Source organism: Schistocerca serialis, unplaced genomic scaffold (assembly GCF_023864345.2).
Source record: "Schistocerca serialis cubense isolate TAMUIC-IGC-003099 unplaced genomic scaffold, iqSchSeri2.2 HiC_scaffold_103, whole genome shotgun sequence".
Lineage (NCBI taxonomy): Eukaryota > Metazoa > Arthropoda > Insecta > Orthoptera > Acrididae > Schistocerca > Schistocerca serialis.
In genome coordinates, this window is record NW_026047217.1 from 35,794 (window position 1) to 45,404 (window position 9,611).

The following is a 9,611-nucleotide window of genomic DNA, read 5'->3' on the forward strand; positions in this document are numbered from 1 at the left end:
GCGGCTACTAGCACCATATCTCTCGCACAAGGGCACCTGTCTACAGCGCATCCTCGGTAGTATAGTGGTTAGTATCCCCGCCTGTCACGCGGGAGACCGGGGTTCGATTCCCCGCCGGGGAGGTGCGATTTTTATCTCACAAACCTGTTCGAGTGTTGCCCGTATGGGGGTCGTAAGAGCATTAACTTTGCGATCGTGGAGTGTAGTTGGTGCGAAATCTTAAAAAATGCTACATCTTAGGAAGTGGTTCTCGCATTCTTCACACTTCAGAATTACGGGGTTTGCTGTTAACGCTGAGTCAAAGCACCCCAGCCCACGCTGTGGGCGTAATAATCGAGCTCGACGCAGTCCGCAAAATAAATAATTTTAGCAGAGCGTGGTTTCGATCCACGGACCTCTGGGTTATGGGCCCAGCACGCTTCCACTGCGCCACTCTGCTGGCTAGGCTTGCGCCCGCTCTTCGCCACGTGACGTGGGACACTTGGGAAGTGTTGTCTGCGTCGCTTTCACACGCCTGTATTTAATTGCGTATCATCTCCTACAGCTCTCAGCTTGACTTGTCTCGACTTTGCTCGACTGACGCTACGCTGACGCTTGCAGGCAGCGATATTTACCACGATCGACTCGACATGCAGCTGCGAGATGCACAGGAGCAACAAAGCACTCCACGATGCGGCGACATACGAAATCCACTGCCCAGCTACGCGTCGGCAACTAACAGAATGCCGACCCTGCCAGGATTCGAACCTGGAATCTTCTGATCCGTAGTCAGACGCGTTATCCGTTGCGCCACAGGGCCAATGGCAGCACTTCTTTCTACGAGACAAGTGCAATTCGCTAAGAAACGTGTTCTCCATGGCTGAGCAAGCTCCCAAGGAAGGTACCTTTCGTGCAGCTGCGTGGCCGCAGTGCGCCTGCAGAGCTTAGAGCTTGCCACGCATCTGCTCTCGCTGTTCGACAGGTAGCAGAAGGCAAGGCGCGCGTTTTCCCGCGTTTTCTCGACGACGAGAGCCGGTTGATGTGCATGTAAGCGTAGCATATGAAACAAGAATAGCACGAAGCATTGGTAGTCAGGTGCCAAAGTCGCAGTATGGCATCAGGTGGCGATCGTATGTTTCTGTGGCCACCACTGGTTTGCAGCAAAGTGAATACCGCTAACTGAGAGCGCTGTGTTGTAGCCCCAGTGGCGCAATTGGTTAGCGCACGGTACTTATAAGGCAGTAGCCGTGAGCAATGCCGGGGTTGTGAGTTCGAGCCTCACCTGGGGCATACTTTTATTTCATAGCAGCTGTCTCTGACAGCAACAGGAGGCTAGGTTTGAGATGTATCAGCTATTTGAGTAACATAATTGTGCATTCGAGACGCTAGCTGCGTCTTCCTCGGTAGTATAGTGGTTAGTATCCCCGCCTGTCACGCGGGAGACCGGGGTTCGATTCCCCGCCGGGGAGGCACATCCGATTTTTAATTGCTGCTCTATCACTCGCCGAACTTAGTGTAGGACGTTTGCGGCTACTAGCACCATATCTCTCGCACAAGGGCACCTGTCTACAGCGCATCCTCGGTAGTATAGTGGTTAGTATCCCCGCCTGTCACGCGGGAGACCAGCGTTCGATTCCCCGCCGGGGAGGTGCGATTTTTATCTCACAAACCTGTTCGAGTGTTGCCCGTATGGGGGTCGTAAGAGCATTAACTTTGCGATCGTGGAGTGTAGTTGGTGCGAAATCTTAAAAAATGCTACATCTTAGGAAGTGGTTCTCGCATTCTTCACACTTCAGAATTACGGGGTTTGCTGTTAACGCTGAGTCAAAGCACCCCAGCCCACGCTGTGGGCGTAATAATCGAGCTCGACGCAGTCCGCAAAATAAATAATTTTAGCAGAGCGTGGTTTCGATCCACGGACCTCTGGGTTATGGGCCCAGCACGCTTCCACTGCGCCACTCTGCTGGCTAGGCTTGCGCCCGCTCTTCGCCACGTGACGTGGGACACTTGGGAAGTGTTGTCTGCGTCGCTTTCACACGCCTGTATTTAATTGCGTATCATCTCCTACAGCTCTCAGCTTGACTTGTCTCGACTTTGCTCGACTGACGCTACGCTGACGCTTGCAGGCAGCGATATTTACCACGATCGACTCGACATGCAGCTGCGAGATGCACAGGAGCAACAAAGCACTCCACGATGCGGCGACATACGAAATCCACTGCCCAGCTACGCGTCGGCAACTAACAGAATGCCGACCCTGCCAGGATTCGAACCTGGAATCTTCTGATCCGTAGTCAGACGCGTTATCCGTTGCGCCACAGGGCCAATGGCAGCACTTCTTTCTACGAGACAAGTGCAATTCGCTAAGAAACGTGTTCTCCATGGCTGAGCAAGCTCCCAAGGAAGGTACCTTTCGTGCAGCTGCGTGGCCGCAGTGCGCCTGCAGAGCTTAGAGCTTGCCACGCATCTGCTCTCGCTGTTCGACAGGTAGCAGAAGGCAAGGCGCGCGTTTTCCCGCGTTTTCTCGACGACGAGAGCCGGTTGATGTGCATGTAAGCGTAGCATATGAAACAAGAATAGCACGAAGCATTGGTAGTCAGGTGCCAAAGTCGCAGTATGGCATCAGGTGGCGATCGTATGTTTCTGTGGCCACCACTGGTTTGCAGCAAAGTGAATACCGCTAACTGAGAGCGCTGTGTTGTAGCCCCAGTGGCGCAATTGGTTAGCGCACGGTACTTATAAGGCAGTAGCCGTGAGCAATGCCGGGGTTGTGAGTTCGAGCCTCACCTGGGGCATACTTTTATTTCATAGCAGCTGTCTCTGACAGCAACAGGAGGCTAGGTTTGAGATGTATCAGCTATTTGAGTAACATAATTGTGCATTCGAGACGCTAGCTGCGTGTTCCTCGGTAGTATAGTGGTTAGTATCCCCGCCTGTCACGCGGGAGACCGGGGTTCGATTCCCCGCCGGGGAGGCACATCCGATTTTTAATTGCTGCTCTATCACTCGCCGAACTTAGTGTAGGACGTTTGCGGCTACTAGCACCATATCTCTCGCACAAGGGCACCTGCCTACAGCGCATCCTCGGTAGTATAGTGGTTAGTATCCCCGCCTGTCACGCGGGAGACCGGGGTTCGATTCCCCGCCGGGGAGGTGCGATTTTTATCTCACAAACCTGTTCGAGTGTTGCCCGTATGGGGGTCGTAAGAGCATTAACTTTGCGATCGTGGAGTGTAGTTGGTGCGAAATCTTAAAAAATGCTACATCTTAGGAAGTGGTTCTCGCATTCTTCACACTTCAGAATTACGGGGTTTGCTGTTAACGCTGAGTCAAAGCACCCCAGCCCACGCTGTGGGCGTAATAATCGAGCTCGACGCAGTCCGCAAAATAAATAATTTTAGCAGAGCGTGGTTTCGATCCACGGACCTCTGGGTTATGGGCCCAGCACGCTTCCACTGCGCCACTCTGCTGGCTAGGCTTGCGCCCGCTCTTCGCCACGTGACGTGGGACACTTGGGAAGTGTTGTCTGCGTCGCTTTCACACGCCTGTATTTAATTGCGTATCATCTCCTACAGCTCTCAGCTTGACTTGTCTCGACTTTGCTCGACTGACGCTACGCTGACGCTTGCAGGCAGCGATATTTACCACGATCGACTCGACATGCAGCTGCGAGATGCACAGGAGCAACAAAGCACTCCACGATGCGGCGACATACGAAATCCACTGCCCAGCTACGCGTCGGCAACTAACAGAATGCCGACCCTGCCAGGATTCGAACCTGGAATCTTCTGATCCGTAGTCAGACGCGTTATCCGTTGCGCCACAGGGCCAATGGCAGCACTTCTTTCTACGAGACAAGTGCAATTCGCTAAGAAACGTGTTCTCCATGGCTGAGCAAGCTCCCAAGGAAGGTACCTTTCGTGCAGCTGCGTGGCCGCAGTGCGCCTGCAGAGCTTAGAGCTTGCCACGCATCTGCTCTCGCTGTTCGACAGGTAGCAGAAGGCAAGGCGCGCGTTTTCCCGCGTTTTCTCGACGACGAGAGCCGGTTGATGTGCATGTAAGCGTAGCATATGAAACAAGAATAGCACGAAGCATTGGTAGTCAGGTGCCAAAGTCGCAGTATGGCATCAGGTGGCGATCGTATGTTTCTGTGGCCACCACTGGTTTGCAGCAAAGTGAATACCGCTAACTGAGAGCGCTGTGTTGTAGCCCCAGTGGCGCAATTGGTTAGCGCACGGTACTTATAAGGCAGTAGCCGTGAGCAATGCCGGGGTTGTGAGTTCGAGCCTCACCTGGGGCATACTTTTATTTCATAGCAGCTGTCTCTGACAGCAACAGGAGGCTAGGTTTGAGATGTATCAGCTATTTGAGTAACATAATTGTGCATTCGAGACGCTAGCTGCGTCTTCCTCGGTAGTATAGTGGTTAGTATCCCCGCCTGTCACGCGGGAGACCGGGGTTCGATTCCCCGCCGGGGAGGCACATCCGATTTTTAATTGCTGCTCTATCACTCGCCGAACTTAGTGTAGGACGTTTGCGGCTACTAGCACCATATCTCTCGCACAAGGGCACCTGTCTACAGCGCATCCTCGGTAGTATAGTGGTTAGTATCCCCGCCTGTCACGCGGGAGACCAGCGTTCGATTCCCCGCCGGGGAGGTGCGATTTTTATCTCACAAACCTGTTCGAGTGTTGCCCGTATGGGGGTCGTAAGAGCATTAACTTTGCGATCGTGGAGTGTAGTTGGTGCGAAATCTTAAAAAATGCTACATCTTAGGAAGTGGTTCTCGCATTCTTCACACTTCAGAATTACGGGGTTTGCTGTTAACGCTGAGTCAAAGCACCCCAGCCCACGCTGTGGGCGTAATAATCGAGCTCGACGCAGTCCGCAAAATAAATAATTTTAGCAGAGCGTGGTTTCGATCCACGGACCTCTGGGTTATGGGCCCAGCACGCTTCCACTGCGCCACTCTGCTGGCTAGGCTTGCGCCCGCTCTTCGCCACGTGACGTGGGACACTTGGGAAGTGTTGTCTGCGTCGCTTTCACACGCCTGTATTTAATTGCGTATCATCTCCTACAGCTCTCAGCTTGACTTGTCTCGACTTTGCTCGACTGACGCTACGCTGACGCTTGCAGGCAGCGATATTTACCACGATCGACTCGACATGCAGCTGCGAGATGCACAGGAGCAACAAAGCACTCCACGATGCGGCGACATACGAAATCCACTGCCCAGCTACGCGTCGGCAACTAACAGAATGCCGACCCTGCCAGGATTCGAACCTGGAATCTTCTGATCCGTAGTCAGACGCGTTATCCGTTGCGCCACAGGGCCAATGGCAGCACTTCTTTCTACGAGACAAGTGCAATTCGCTAAGAAACGTGTTCTCCATGGCTGAGCAAGCTCCCAAGGAAGGTACCTTTCGTGCAGCTGCGTGGCCGCAGTGCGCCTGCAGAGCTTAGAGCTTGCCACGCATCTGCTCTCGCTGTTCGACAGGTAGCAGAAGGCAAGGCGCGCGTTTTCCCGCGTTTTCTCGACGACGAGAGCCGGTTGATGTGCATGTAAGCGTAGCATATGAAACAAGAATAGCACGAAGCATTGGTAGTCAGGTGCCAAAGTCGCAGTATGGCATCAGGTGGCGATCGTATGTTTCTGTGGCCACCACTGGTTTGCAGCAAAGTGAATACCGCTAACTGAGAGCGCTGTGTTGTAGCCCCAGTGGCGCAATTGGTTAGCGCACGGTACTTATAAGGCAGTAGCCGTGAGCAATGCCGGGGTTGTGAGTTCGAGCCTCACCTGGGGCATACTTTTATTTCATAGCAGCTGTCTCTGACAGCAACAGGAGGCTAGGTTTGAGATGTATCAGCTATTTGAGTAACATAATTGTGCATTCGAGACGCTAGCTGCGTCTTCCTCGGTAGTATAGTGGTTAGTATTCCCGCCTGTCACGCGGGAGACCGGGGTTCGATTCCCCGCCGGGGAGGCACATCCGATTTTTAATTGCTGCTCTATCACTCGCCGAACTTAGTGTAGGACGTTTGCGGCTACTAGCACCATATCTCTCGCACAAGGGCACCTGTCTACAGCGCATCCTCGGTAGTATAGTGGTTAGTATCCCCGCCTGTCACGCGGGAGACCGGGGTTCGATTCCCCGCCGGGGAGGTGCGATTTTTATCTCACAAACCTGTTCGAGTGTTGCCCGTATGGGGGTCGTAAGAGCATTAACTTTGCGATCGTGGAGTGTAGTTGGTGCGAAATCTTAAAAAATGCTACATCTTAGGAAGTGGTTCTCGCATTCTTCACACTTCAGAATTACGGGGTTTGCTGTTAACGCTGAGTCAAAGCACCCCAGCCCACGCTGTGGGCGTAATAATCGAGCTCGACGCAGTCCGCAAAATAAATAATTTTAGCAGAGCGTCGTTTCGATCCACGGACCTCTGGGTTATGGGCCCAGCACGCTTCCACTGCGCCACTCTGCTGGCTAGGCTTGCGCCCGCTCTTCGCCACGTGACGTGGGACACTTGGGAAGTGTTGTCTGCGTCGCTTTCACACGCCTGTATTTAATTGCGTATCATCTCCTACAGCTCTCAGCTTGACTTGTCTCGACTTTGCTCGACTGACGCTACGCTGACGCTTGCAGGCAGCGATATTTACCACGATCGACTCGACATGCAGCTGCGAGATGCACAGGAGCAACAAAGCACTCCACGATGCGGCGACATACGAAATCCACTGCCCAGCTACGCGTCGGCAACTAACAGAATGCCGACCCTGCCAGGATTCGAACCTGGAATCTTCTGATCCGTAGTCAGACGCGTTATCCGTTGCGCCACAGGGCCAATGGCAGCACTTCTTTCTACGAGACAAGTGCAATTCGCTAAGAAACGTGTTCTCCATGGCTGAGCAAGCTCCCAAGGAAGGTACCTTTCGTGCAGCTGCGTGGCCGCAGTGCGCCTGCAGAGCTTAGAGCTTGCCACGCATCTGCTCTCGCTGTTCGACAGGTAGCAGAAGGCAAGGCGCGCGTTTTCCCGCGTTTTCTCGACGACGAGAGCCGGTTGATGTGCATGTAAGCGTAGCATATGAAACAAGAATAGCACGAAGCATTGGTAGTCAGGTGCCAAAGTCGCAGTATGGCATCAGGTGGCGATCGTATGTTTCTGTGGCCACCACTGGTTTGCAGCAAAGTGAATACCGCTAACTGAGAGCGCTGTGTTGTAGCCCCAGTGGCGCAATTGGTTAGCGCACGGTACTTATAAGGCAGTAGCCGTGAGCAATGCCGGGGTTGTGAGTTCGAGCCTCACCTGGGGCATACTTTTATTTCATAGCAGCTGTCTCTGACAGCAACAGGAGGCTAGGTTTGAGATGTATCAGCTATTTGAGTAACATAATTGTGCATTCGAGACGCTAGCTGCGTCTTCCTCGGTAGTATAGTGGTTAGTATTCCCGCCTGTCACGCGGGAGACCGGGGTTCGATTCCCCGCCGGGGAGGCACATCCGATTTTTAATTGCTGCTCTATCACTCGCCGAACTTAGTGTAGGACGTTTGCGGCTACTAGCACCATATCTCTCGCACAAGGGCACCTGTCTACAGCGCATCCTCGGTAGTATAGTGGTTAGTATCCCCGCCTGTCACGCGGGAGACCGGGGTTCGATTCCCCGCCGGGGAGGTGCGATTTTTATCTCACAAACCTGTTCGAGTGTTGCCCGTATGGGGGTCGTAAGAGCATTAACTTTGCGATCGTGGAGTGTAGTTGGTGCGAAATCTTAAAAAATGCTACATCTTAGGAAGTGGTTCTCGCATTCTTCACACTTCAGAATTACGGGGTTTGCTGTTAACGCTGAGTCAAAGCACCCCAGCCCACGCTGTGGGCGTAATAATCGAGCTCGACGCAGTCCGCAAAATAAATAATTTTAGCAGAGCGTGGTTTCGATCCACGGACCTCTGGGTTATGGGCCCAGCACGCTTCCACTGCGCCACTCTGCTGGCTAGGCTTGCGCCCGCTCTTCGCCACGTGACGTGGGACACTTGGGAAGTGTTGTCTGCGTCGCTTTCACACGCCTGTATTTAATTGCGTATCATCTCCTACAGCTCTCAGCTTGACTTGTCTCGACTTTGCTCGACTGACGCTACGCTGACGCTTGCAGGCAGCGATATTTACCACGATCGACTCGACATGCAGCTGCGAGATGCACAGGAGCAACAAAGCACTCCACGATGCGGCGACATACGATATCCACTGCCCAGCTACGCGTCGGCAACTAACAGAATGCCGACCCTGCCAGGATTCGAACCTGGAATCTTCTGATCCGTAGTCAGACGCGTTATCCGTTGCGCCACAGGGCCAATGGCAGCACTTCTTTCTACGAGACAAGTGCAATTCGCTAAGAAACGTGTTCTCCATGGCTGAGCAAGCTCCCAAGGAGGTACCTTTCGTGCAGCTGCGTGGCCGCAGTGCGCCTGCAGAGCTTAGAGCTTGCCACGCATCTGCTCTCGCTGTTCGACAGGTAGCAGAAGGCAAGGCGCGCGTTTTCCCGCGTTTTCTCGACGACGAGAGCTGGTTGATGTGCATGTAAGCGTAGCATATGAAACAAGAATAGCACGAAGCATTGGTAGTCAGGTGCCAAAGTCGCAGTATGGCATCAGGTGGCGATCGTATGTTTCTGTGGCCACCACTGGTTTGCAGCAAAGTGAATACCGCTAACTGAGAGCGCTGTGTTGTAGCCCCAGTGGCGCAATTGGTTAGCGCACGGTACTTATAAGGCAGTAACCGTGAGCAATGCCGGGGTTGTGAGTTCGAGCCTCACCTGGGGCATACTTTTATTTCATAGCAGCTGTCTCTGACAGCAACAGGAGGCTAGGTTTGAGATGTATCAGCTATTTGAGTAACATAATTGTGCATTCGAGACGCTAGCTGCGTCTTCCTCGGTAGTATAGTGGTTAGTATCCCCGCCTGTCACGCGGGAGACCGGGGTTCGATTCCCCGCCGGGGAGGCACATCCGATTTTTAATTGCTGCTCTATCACTCGCCGAACTTAGTGTAGGACGTTTGCGGCTACTAGCACCATATCTCTCGCACAAGGGCACCTGTCTACAGCGCATCCTCGGTAGTATAGTGGTTAGTATCCCCGCCTGTCACGCGGGAGACCGGCGTTCGATTCCCCGCCGGGGAGGTGCGATTTTTATCTCACAAACCTGTTCGAGTGTTGCCCGTATGGGGGTCGTAAGAGCATTAACTTTGCGATCGTGGAGTGTAGTTGGTGCGAAATCTTAAAAAATGCTACATCTTAGGAAGTGGTTCTCGCATTCTTCACACTTCAGAATTACGGGGTTTGCTGTTAACGCTGAGTCAAAGCACCCCAGCCCACGCTGTGGGCGTAATAATCGAGCTCGACGCAGTCCGCAAAATAAATAATTTTAGCAGAGCGTGGTTTCGATCCACGGACCTCTGGGTTATGGGCCCAGCACGCTTCCAATGCGCCACTCTGCTGGCTAGGCTTGCGCCCGCTCTTCGCCACGTGACGTGGGACACTTGGGAAGTGTTGTCTGCGTCGCTTTCACACGCCTGTATTTAATTGCGTATCATCTCCTACAGCTCTCAGCTTGACTTGTCTCGACTTTGCTCGACTGACG

The 9,611-nt window shown here is 53.3% G+C and overlaps 28 non-coding genes across 28 annotated transcripts; 17 read left to right on the forward strand and 11 right to left on the reverse strand.

Moving 5' to 3' along the window:
* Positions 1–50: 50 nt before the first annotated feature.
* Trnad-guc (transfer RNA aspartic acid (anticodon GUC)) lies at positions 51–122 on the forward strand. Its single transcript has one exon. It is a non-coding gene; the product is annotated as a tRNA-Asp (tRNA).
* A 245-nt stretch (positions 123–367) lies between these two features.
* On the reverse strand, positions 368–439 carry Trnam-cau (transfer RNA methionine (anticodon CAU)). The gene has a single exon. It is a non-coding gene; the product is annotated as a tRNA-Met (tRNA).
* A 287-nt stretch (positions 440–726) lies between these two features.
* Positions 727–799, reverse strand: Trnar-acg (transfer RNA arginine (anticodon ACG)). Its single transcript has one exon. It is a non-coding gene; the product is annotated as a tRNA-Arg (tRNA).
* A 378-nt stretch (positions 800–1,177) lies between these two features.
* Positions 1,178–1,269, forward strand: Trnai-uau (transfer RNA isoleucine (anticodon UAU)). Its single transcript is given in 2 exon segments — positions 1,178–1,215; positions 1,234–1,269. It is a non-coding gene; the product is annotated as a tRNA-Ile (tRNA).
* Positions 1,270–1,376: 107 nt separating this feature from the next.
* Trnad-guc (transfer RNA aspartic acid (anticodon GUC)) lies at positions 1,377–1,448 on the forward strand. Its single transcript has one exon. It is a non-coding gene; the product is annotated as a tRNA-Asp (tRNA).
* Positions 1,449–1,872: 424 nt separating this feature from the next.
* Trnam-cau (transfer RNA methionine (anticodon CAU)) lies at positions 1,873–1,944 on the reverse strand. Its single transcript has one exon. It is a non-coding gene; the product is annotated as a tRNA-Met (tRNA).
* A 287-nt stretch (positions 1,945–2,231) lies between these two features.
* Positions 2,232–2,304, reverse strand: Trnar-acg (transfer RNA arginine (anticodon ACG)). Its single transcript has one exon. It is a non-coding gene; the product is annotated as a tRNA-Arg (tRNA).
* Positions 2,305–2,682: 378 nt separating this feature from the next.
* Trnai-uau (transfer RNA isoleucine (anticodon UAU)) lies at positions 2,683–2,774 on the forward strand. The gene is given in 2 exon segments: positions 2,683–2,720; positions 2,739–2,774. It is a non-coding gene; the product is annotated as a tRNA-Ile (tRNA).
* A 107-nt stretch (positions 2,775–2,881) lies between these two features.
* On the forward strand, positions 2,882–2,953 carry Trnad-guc (transfer RNA aspartic acid (anticodon GUC)). The gene has a single exon. It is a non-coding gene; the product is annotated as a tRNA-Asp (tRNA).
* A 107-nt stretch (positions 2,954–3,060) lies between these two features.
* Positions 3,061–3,132, forward strand: Trnad-guc (transfer RNA aspartic acid (anticodon GUC)). Its single transcript has one exon. It is a non-coding gene; the product is annotated as a tRNA-Asp (tRNA).
* Positions 3,133–3,377: 245 nt separating this feature from the next.
* Trnam-cau (transfer RNA methionine (anticodon CAU)) lies at positions 3,378–3,449 on the reverse strand. The gene has a single exon. It is a non-coding gene; the product is annotated as a tRNA-Met (tRNA).
* Positions 3,450–3,736: 287 nt separating this feature from the next.
* On the reverse strand, positions 3,737–3,809 carry Trnar-acg (transfer RNA arginine (anticodon ACG)). The gene has a single exon. It is a non-coding gene; the product is annotated as a tRNA-Arg (tRNA).
* Positions 3,810–4,187: 378 nt separating this feature from the next.
* On the forward strand, positions 4,188–4,279 carry Trnai-uau (transfer RNA isoleucine (anticodon UAU)). The gene is given in 2 exon segments: positions 4,188–4,225; positions 4,244–4,279. It is a non-coding gene; the product is annotated as a tRNA-Ile (tRNA).
* Positions 4,280–4,386: 107 nt separating this feature from the next.
* Trnad-guc (transfer RNA aspartic acid (anticodon GUC)) lies at positions 4,387–4,458 on the forward strand. The gene has a single exon. It is a non-coding gene; the product is annotated as a tRNA-Asp (tRNA).
* Positions 4,459–4,882: 424 nt separating this feature from the next.
* Trnam-cau (transfer RNA methionine (anticodon CAU)) lies at positions 4,883–4,954 on the reverse strand. The gene has a single exon. It is a non-coding gene; the product is annotated as a tRNA-Met (tRNA).
* Positions 4,955–5,241: 287 nt separating this feature from the next.
* Positions 5,242–5,314, reverse strand: Trnar-acg (transfer RNA arginine (anticodon ACG)). The gene has a single exon. It is a non-coding gene; the product is annotated as a tRNA-Arg (tRNA).
* A 378-nt stretch (positions 5,315–5,692) lies between these two features.
* Trnai-uau (transfer RNA isoleucine (anticodon UAU)) lies at positions 5,693–5,784 on the forward strand. Its single transcript is given in 2 exon segments — positions 5,693–5,730; positions 5,749–5,784. It is a non-coding gene; the product is annotated as a tRNA-Ile (tRNA).
* A 107-nt stretch (positions 5,785–5,891) lies between these two features.
* Trnad-guc (transfer RNA aspartic acid (anticodon GUC)) lies at positions 5,892–5,963 on the forward strand. Its single transcript has one exon. It is a non-coding gene; the product is annotated as a tRNA-Asp (tRNA).
* A 107-nt stretch (positions 5,964–6,070) lies between these two features.
* Positions 6,071–6,142, forward strand: Trnad-guc (transfer RNA aspartic acid (anticodon GUC)). Its single transcript has one exon. It is a non-coding gene; the product is annotated as a tRNA-Asp (tRNA).
* A 604-nt stretch (positions 6,143–6,746) lies between these two features.
* Positions 6,747–6,819, reverse strand: Trnar-acg (transfer RNA arginine (anticodon ACG)). The gene has a single exon. It is a non-coding gene; the product is annotated as a tRNA-Arg (tRNA).
* A 378-nt stretch (positions 6,820–7,197) lies between these two features.
* Positions 7,198–7,289, forward strand: Trnai-uau (transfer RNA isoleucine (anticodon UAU)). The gene is given in 2 exon segments: positions 7,198–7,235; positions 7,254–7,289. It is a non-coding gene; the product is annotated as a tRNA-Ile (tRNA).
* Positions 7,290–7,396: 107 nt separating this feature from the next.
* On the forward strand, positions 7,397–7,468 carry Trnad-guc (transfer RNA aspartic acid (anticodon GUC)). Its single transcript has one exon. It is a non-coding gene; the product is annotated as a tRNA-Asp (tRNA).
* A 107-nt stretch (positions 7,469–7,575) lies between these two features.
* Positions 7,576–7,647, forward strand: Trnad-guc (transfer RNA aspartic acid (anticodon GUC)). Its single transcript has one exon. It is a non-coding gene; the product is annotated as a tRNA-Asp (tRNA).
* Positions 7,648–7,892: 245 nt separating this feature from the next.
* Trnam-cau (transfer RNA methionine (anticodon CAU)) lies at positions 7,893–7,964 on the reverse strand. Its single transcript has one exon. It is a non-coding gene; the product is annotated as a tRNA-Met (tRNA).
* A 287-nt stretch (positions 7,965–8,251) lies between these two features.
* Trnar-acg (transfer RNA arginine (anticodon ACG)) lies at positions 8,252–8,324 on the reverse strand. Its single transcript has one exon. It is a non-coding gene; the product is annotated as a tRNA-Arg (tRNA).
* Positions 8,325–8,701: 377 nt separating this feature from the next.
* On the forward strand, positions 8,702–8,793 carry Trnai-uau (transfer RNA isoleucine (anticodon UAU)). The gene is given in 2 exon segments: positions 8,702–8,739; positions 8,758–8,793. It is a non-coding gene; the product is annotated as a tRNA-Ile (tRNA).
* A 107-nt stretch (positions 8,794–8,900) lies between these two features.
* Positions 8,901–8,972, forward strand: Trnad-guc (transfer RNA aspartic acid (anticodon GUC)). Its single transcript has one exon. It is a non-coding gene; the product is annotated as a tRNA-Asp (tRNA).
* A 107-nt stretch (positions 8,973–9,079) lies between these two features.
* On the forward strand, positions 9,080–9,151 carry Trnad-guc (transfer RNA aspartic acid (anticodon GUC)). The gene has a single exon. It is a non-coding gene; the product is annotated as a tRNA-Asp (tRNA).
* The last annotated feature ends 460 nt before the right edge of the window (positions 9,152–9,611 follow it).